The sequence below is a fragment of the Salvelinus fontinalis genome, chromosome 19, assembly GCF_029448725.1.
Source record: "Salvelinus fontinalis isolate EN_2023a chromosome 19, ASM2944872v1, whole genome shotgun sequence".
Classification (NCBI taxonomy): Eukaryota; Metazoa; Chordata; class Actinopteri; order Salmoniformes; family Salmonidae; genus Salvelinus; species Salvelinus fontinalis.
Window position 1 is genome coordinate 13655770 of NC_074683.1, and position 9157 is coordinate 13664926.

Genomic DNA, 9157 nt, shown 5'->3' on the forward strand with positions numbered 1-9157 from the left:
ACTACTTCTCAGACAGGGTTCAGTGTGTGAAATTGGAAGGCCTGTTGTCCGGACCTCTGGCAGTCTCTATGGGGGTGCCACAGGATTCAATTCTCGGGCCGACTCTTTTCTCTGTATACATTAATGATGTCGCTCTTGCTGCTGGTGATTCTCTGATCCACCTCTACGCAGACAACACCATTCTGTATACTTCTGGCTCTTCTTTGGACACTGTGTTAACCAACCTCCAGATGAGCTTCAATGCCATACAACTCTCCTTCCTTTGCCTCCAACTGCTCTTAAATGCAAGTAAAACTAAATGCATGCTCTTCAACCGATCGCTGCCCGCACCTGCCCGCCCGTCCAGCATCACTACTCTGGACGGTTCTGACTTCAGAATATGTGGACAACTTCAAATACCTAGGTGTCTGGTCTCCAATCCAAAATTAAGCATCTCCAATCCAAAATTAAATCTAGAATCATCTTCCTATTTCGCAACAAAGCATCCTTCACTCATGCTGCCTAACATATCCTCGTAAAACTGACTATCCTACCGATCCTTGACTTTGGCAATGTCATTTACAAAATAGCCTCCAACACTCTACTCAGCAAATTGGATGCAGTCTATCACAGTGCCATCCATTTTTTCACCAAAGCCCCATATCCTCTACAGAGTACCTAACCCGGATCCGGGAGCACCCCCCACACCCCCCACACTGATTAGCATCGCTAGCATAGCGTCACAATTAAATAGTAGCATCTAAATATCATTAAATCACAAGTCCAAGACACCCAATGAAAGACACAGATCTTGTGAATAAAACCACCATTTCAGATTTTTTAAATGTTTTACAGGGAAGACACAATATGTAAATCTATTAGCTAAACACGTTAGCAAAATGACACCATTTTCTTACTCCAACAGTTTCTTACTCCATCAGGTGCTATCACCAATTCGGCTAAACTAAGATATTGATAGCCACTAACCAACAAAAAAATTCTTAAGATGACAGTCTGATAACATATTTATGGTATAGCATAGTTTTTTTTTTTTAAATGTGCATTTTTCAGGTATAAATCACAGTTCTACATTGCAGCTGCAATCTGATATAGTGCTGATGCAGCTAGAACAATTACAGAGACCAACGTTATATAACTAATTACTTGTCTTAAAACATTTCAGAAAAAATACACAGCGTACAGACATTGAAAGCCCAACATCTGGTGAATCCAAACAATATTTCAGATTTTTTAAATGTTTTATAGCGAAATTAGCATAACTAGCTAATTAGCATAACCAGGCCAGCCAAAACCAGCTGGACGCGCCCGACCAGTTCACATGCACGACAGATATATGAAATAACATCGTAAATTGGGTCTTACTATTGCTGGTCTTTCATCAGAATGTTGATCAAGGTGTCCTTAGTCCTGATGAGTCGTTCAATCCATTCACAATGGCAACTTCCCCTCTTCATTTAGCCTGGGTACTGGTCGACTGGCACGGTCCATGTCCAAAGTTAAAAAACTCAAAGAACGGAACACGGCAAAACTCCCGAAAAAAATTCTAATAATCTGATTAAACTATATTGAAAAAACATACATTACGGTGATATGGTCACATGTATCAAACAAACTTCGACACGGAGATAGTTTTCATCCGTAACGTCAGCATAACAAAAGACAATGCCACCTCTGAAAACGCGCATTTCAGAAACCGGAAGTTGTCGGTCACGCTAAAGAAATAGGTCTTATTTCACGTCAGTACAAGATAAACAAAAAATTTCTCCTCTGACGTCTTCCAGACACCCAGAGGAAGAAGAAGGAAGTGTCATTCGGGTCATAGGTCGCGTGACCATATATAGGCAGAGCGTTGAAGCGAGCATACACATCTTGCATTCTTCTTCTGGCTCAGGGAAAGTGCTGTGAAATGACCTGTGTTTGACTCAGAGACTCAATTGGAACGGTTTTAGAAACCATAGCTTGTTTTCTATCCAAAGCTATATGGTTATATGCATATAGTAACAGCAATAATTGAATAAGAGGCAGTTTAGTCTGTAGAGGCAATTATGCTAATGCGAAACAGCACCCCCTGTATTCTCAAGAAGATATGCTACCCACCACTGCGACCGAACCCACTGGCTCCAGGTCATCTATGAGTATTTGCTAGGTAAAGCCCCGCCTTATCTCAGCTCACTGGTCACCATAGCAGCACCCACCCGTAGCACGTGCTCCAGCAGGTATATTTCACTGGTCACCCCCAAAGCCAATTCCTCCTTCGGCCGCCTTTCCTTCCAGTTCTCTGCTGCCAATGACTGGAACGAACTGCAAAAATCACTGAGGCTGGAGACTCATATCTCCCTCACTAGCTTTAAGCACGAGCTGTCAGAGCAGATCACTGTACCTGTGCATAGCCCATCTGTGAATAGCCCATCCAACTACCTCATCCCCATACTGTTAATTATTTATTTATTTTGCACCTTTGCACCCCAGTATCTCTACTTGCACACTCATCTTCTGCACATCTATCACTCCAGTGTTTAATTGCTATATTGAAATTATTTTGCCACTATGGCCAATTTTTTGGCCTTACCTCCCTTATCCTAACTCATTTGCACACACTGTATAGAGACTTTTTCTATTGTATTATTGACTATATGTTTGTTTATTCCATGTGTAACTCTGTGTTGTTGTTTGTGTCCCACTGCTTTGCTTTTTCTTGGCCAGGTCACAGTTGTAAATGAGAACATGTTCTCAACTGGCCTACCTGGTTAAATAAAGGTGCATTTTTTTTTTTAAACAAAGCGGTTGAATACTTATTGATTTAAGACATTTCAGCTTTTCATTTTTCCTTAATTTAGGAAAAATTGGGAAAACATCATTCCACTTTGACATTATGGGATAAAGTGTGTAGGCCAGTGAAAAAACATCTACGTTTAATTCATTTTAAATTCAGGCTGTAACACAACAAAATGTGGAAAATTCAAGGGGTGTGAATACTTTCTGAAGGCGCTGTACGTGATCCACAATGCCGCACCATTCAACCGCAAATGCTCAACACTGACAATACAATACAACAGTAAATATACACTTGGACCAATTAAAGCATTATAAAACCATTTAAATGAACACCAGTGTATACAAGGGCCTCAAGCAGTGGAGTTTTAGGGGCGGCGTCCCAAATGGCTCCTGGTGAAAAATAGTGCACTAATTAAGGAATAGGCTGCCATTTGGGACACACCCTAGGATACTGCAGTAGATAAATGATCAACCTCTTCCTTCTCTGCAGGCACATTGCATGAGTGATGTTGATTAATTCACTCATTAAAGTTGCATCATTATATCCTCTGTGGGGCCACAACAAATGTATATCGCTGAATCAGTTTCCTAGCAATTTGATCCTCATTAAGCTGGATGAGGAGCTTGTACAGTCTTTAAATGCATCCTTAAAGCAGATGTGTGCATTGGGTGAGTGGGAGTGTTTGGAAAATGTGCATGAACATAGATATGGTAATGTGACTAATTAAAGGATCATGTTCTATCATCATATGATTTGATTATGCTGCTCATTTCGGTGATATGGGTTTCAATTTCAACCATAGATGTGTTTTTAGAATATCAGAACATTATAGTACATCATATAAATGCAAATACATTAAAAACATTATATGCAATTAGGAGTTAATGCAGATATGTAAACATAGTACTTTCTCGTGACAATTTTAAGAGATCGTTTTTTGATGTGTCTGGTTAATCCAATTATTTGTTCATGTATTGTTCCTTCACTGTAAATAGATAATTAGAACAAGAACACAGCACCAAGTGATGCGCTGATATATAGGAATATACCTCGGAGAGACATCAGAACCCTACAAATCAACAACTTCGGTATGACAATCCCTTTATCATGATCATGCTATCATCTTGACCATCATCTTCATAATCATATTTGGGAAGAGGTTAAAGCAAAAGACTGAAACTTAAGTCGATCTCAGATCAATTTTCTGAGGCCAAGTTAACCTCCCGTTTCATGTAAGAAGGTCATGACCATCATTCTTTTAAATAATTTTGTCCATGTATTAAACTGCGAGTTTAACCAATTCATTCCCCTTGCATATGGGGTCCGGGGAGGAGTGAGAAGCTCAGTTCTGGTGACTTTTTAAAGGGACATTCTACTCCAAAATGTAAGAAACTAAAATGATGCTGACACTATCTAAAATATGTCCACCTCCAGAAGTTTGCTCAATAACATATTGGTAAAAATTATGTAAAAATAATTTGAACATATTGGACCATGCATATATCCTGTGCATGGTATATATGATGGGTCCCCAACTGGAATTGTCATTGTTGGGCGTAAAAACACCAGGATATCATCTCCAAGTGATTTTCATTGAAGAAATCTGTTCCCAAGTATTCTCACACATAATAGACAGACACGTGGTCTTATACAAATGTAAGGTTTGAAATGATGATTATGTTTTAGTCAAACATATGTTTGGGCTTCTTGCGGTCAATTTGCGTTCTACAAATTATTTGTAATTACGTTCTGGCCCTCTGATCATCCGCTCAAGAAAGAAATCGGCTGAATTTTGTTGATGATCCCTGGTCTATATTATGTGCTATTAGCAATAATCGTTATTACCTGTAGCCCAATTGATGCAGCATAGTGACTATAAAAGTTACATAGGCTGAAGCATGGGGTTTGTCCTTATGTATTTACCCCATTGGACACAATAAGTTGTGTCCAATGGGGTTTTATTATAAATGATTATATTTTATTATAAACATGAATATATAAATTATTATTATTCACTCAAAAAAAATATTATTTTGTTTCTATTACCAAGTATGTCATTGCTCCTTTCAGAGCTCTTTTGTGCAGCTGTTTCTAAACCAAAGTCTAAGACTTTGTAAAACTGAACTCGTAAAATGATGCCAGACGCACAATTGAAGTAGAGAAATAAATATGGAAGCAATGTAAAACTAGGATTCCCCCTCTTCATAACAAGTCGCTCTCGCAACTTTAATGCGCTTCGAGAGGAATATTCCTCTCACGTAGAACAAACAACAACAAGCCAACTAGGTAAATAGGTAAACTAACAACAACATTACATGGCGAAAATTACATCTCCGGAATCCATATGACTGAAATCAGTTGCAACAACGGATAACTTTAACCTCTGTCTTTGGGCATCGCCGTCATCATTACCATCATCCCCATCACCCCTGTCATCGTAATCAAAGGTTTAGTTGTTATCGTCGTCATGAACCATCATCCTTATCCCTCTTGTGGTTCATTCACATGGAATAAAGACACAGTTACAGGTAACATATGTTGGCTGTTGACATGGGCTACAGGTATGGCTTTTAGCTGTAGAGTGTGAGACATGGCCAGGGATAAACACAATTAATAGAACAGGTGCACAGCTGTGTGAGGTGATTGTAAATCAGCTCTGGAATGAGAAGCTTGCCAATCTACTGATCCAATTAAATGGGAAGGGTCACCATATGGTTTCGTCGCTCCGGTCCATGTGTGCAATTAGACACAATGTGCTACATTTTGTTAAGGCTTCTGAATGGAGACTGTAACACAATTTCTAGGCTTGCCTTTTGTATCTGTTTTTCCACCCTATTTTCCTCTTATGTCTTGATGTAATTCTGTCTGCAATGTAATCAGTTGCTAGGTCATTTGTTGAGCTACTGTATGTGATATGTAATTTGTCAAATCGTGATTTCATGCAATCATACCAGGTTAACATATAAAGATTCTCTCAAGATTCTCATTGTAGAAATCAACATGATATGTTTAGATTCTGCATTTGGCAGGCTGATTGCTACTCAGCATAGTCAATGTGCATTTATATTGCCTGCATAATATGGACTGCTGAGGTGTAAGGGAATTGTGAATTTATTTTACAGCGTTCCGTCTGGAGCTGACCTTGCCAATAGATTTTAAAGAGACCACTGCACATCCACTTCTGCTGATCCTGTACGTATCCTTCCCCTTTACCAATTCTGCATCCTTATCTTGGAGTGTACTGTATGTCATTTCCTAAACCCTTATCTTTATCAATCCTTAGCTTCAGAGTGAATATTGTATGAGGGCAATAGTTGAACCAAAGTTTCGCATCAGCATTTCTCCTGAGATGATTGAGGGATCAAGATAAAGATTATTGTCATTTCTCATATCTCTTCAGGGATTTCGAAAATAAGTGTAGTGTGCTTATCCAAATAGTGATTTCCTAAAAGCTCTTATTTCTTTACCTGAGATATGGAATGAATGGTGTCTTCAAGTACTGTTGGAAATTCGGAAATCAGACATTCCGACAAGGAAATAACCACTTAAAAGATGCTCCAAAGTTGGAAACTTTGCCCAGAATTGGTTAACCAAATTTATGATGTGAGATGTTTCATCACTGACCTTTCACTTTTTCAACCACAGGATGATAAAATGAAGCCATTTACAATGTGAATAATGTAGTGAATAATGTAGCTAGTTTGACCATATTGTGAATGTTAGCAATCTAGCTAGCTTAGTTAGCTAGCTGATGTGTCAGTGGTTGAAGCATTCAAAAACACTTGAACAGACTCATGTTGTATTTACAACTTGACCAACTTGGAAATACGAGATTCCAAGGATCATTTGAACACATAGAGAAGTCCCTCATTTTAAAGCTTGTTGGTAAATTCAGTTTGACCAACTTTGATGGTGTTCCACAGTGACAGTGCACCTGGTGACCATGCAGTGACCAGTTTGTTCTGGACTGGGACTCAGTTCTGGTCAGCTCAGATAACGTCATTGTGGCTCGTCTGGGTGGCAGGGGGAGTCGGTTCCTGGGCCAGAGGGTTCTACATGAAGTCCATCAGCGTTTGGGAACTGTGGCGGTGCAGTACCAGATCACAGCAGTAGAGTATGTACTGGAGAATGATCTGAAAGCTTTCACATGGGACTTAGTAGATCCTTAGAAAGCAATTGATTTGTGGGGAGCTGTTTCAATTGCATTTCAGAAAGCTTTGACTTATACCCTCATATTTTATTAGGTACCTGACCAAGCTGCCATATGTAGTTTAAAACAAGGTGGCAGTTTATGGAAAGGTAAAGAAGTGTAATTTATTATATTTGAAGATATACATTTTGCTATAACCTTTCAAATCGTGTTGTCTTTAGTATTCCTACTTACATAGGTTTCTACCAACACCCGACATTGCATATCCAATATGTTTTTCTGTTTTCCCCAGGCTTACGGGGGCTTCCTGAGCTCTCTTCTTCTCCTCTCCTCTGGCTCCATGTTCAAGTGTGGGGTTGCGGTTGCTCCCGTGACAGACTGGAGACTCAACGGTAATTCACCAGTCTAAGATAAATCCTTTCAGCAGCCATTCATTTAATACAGATTGTCAGGTCCTGCTCAATAGGGCTGAGGAGTTATGCTGATGGACATTTACTTAATACATCAGGGTCTGTCAAATAGGGCAGGCAGATGTGACAATCATCCATTGACTTGGAATGTCCGGCCCCATCCAATAAGGCTGATGTATGTTGTTGACTATACCATTCATATAAATGGTTTGGCCAGCATGCACTATTACTCTATAGATATCTGGCAGGCACTTTGTCCTCCATATGGGAGGAAATAGTGTTTCCTACTACTTTAGAGCTACATTTGAATATCTTCATCACACAGTGGCATAAAGCTCATTTGATAGTACAGGGAATGCAGAGGTAATCATAAGGAAAAATATACCTGATTTCTGTCTATTCAATTACTGGAATCTTTTTCTCATCTTTCATTTCACCTGCATTTTGGATATTTCATTGACGGTATCGATCTCATATTTCCTAACTGTCATTTTTCACCGACTTCAGATGTTCACACATTTAAGTGTGATGTTTTGTGTTTTTTTCCCCTAAAGGTTCGGCCTTCACTGAGCGATACTTTGGATTCCCAGTCAAGGATGAGCATAAATACCAAGTATGATTGACTTTCCATGGTCTTTATGAAGAATATTGAGAGGTGGTGAAGGTGGAAGCACTTAGAAAATTCTAAATGTAACCTTGGCATAGCAACTGATCCAATAAACACCTGTTACAGTGCAATAGCCTCATATATATTGATTTTTCTCTCATGGCAAGACCCTTGTTAAAGTACAGCAATCTATGCTTGAATGCATTTCTCTGTGAAATCTTTGAGAATACAACAGTGAACAAAAATATAAACACAACGTGTAAAGTGTTGGTCCCATGTTTCATCAGCTGAAATAAAACATCCCAGAAATGTTCCATATGCACAAAATGCATATTTCCATATGCACAAAATTCTTGTTTACATCCCTGTTAGTGAGCATTTCTACTTTGCCAAGATAATCCATCCACCTGACAGGTGTGACATATCAAGAAACTGATTAAACAGCATGATCATTACACATGTGCACCTTGTGCTGGGGACAATAATAGGCCACTCTAAAATGTGCAGTTTTGTCACACAAGCTACAGATAAGGAACACAGTTGCATTTTATCGATGGCAATTTGAATGCACAGAGATACCACGGCGAGATACTGATGCCCATTGCCGTGCCATTCATCTGCCACCATCCCCTTATGTTTCAGCATGATAATGCACAGCCCTATGTTGCAAGGATCTGTACAAAATTCCTGGAAGCTCTACATTTTCCAGTTCTTCCATGGCCTACATACGCAAACATTTCAACCATTGAGCATGTTTGGGATCCTCTGGATCGACGTGTACGACAGCTTGTTCCAATTCCCGCAAATATCCAGCAACTTCGCACAGCCCTTGAAGAGGAGTGGACAACATTCCACAGGCCTCAATCAACAGCCTGATCAACTCTATATGAAGGAGATGTGTCGCACCGCATGAGGCAAATGGTGGTCACACCAGATACTGACTGGTTTTCTGATCCACTTCCCTACCTTTATTTTTAAGGTATCTGTGACCAACAGATGCACATGAACTGTAACTCAGTAAAATCTTTTACATTATTGCGTTGCATTTATTTTTGTTCAATATAGTTGTTATTTATGCTTTCAATTTCTCTCACTTATATAAAATTGGTATTGTGTCTCTAACAGCTCTCCAAACTGTTGACTAACATCACAGGCACAAGTCATCTGAAGTTTCTCATCATCCATGGAACAGCAGATGGTGAGTTCTAGTTCTT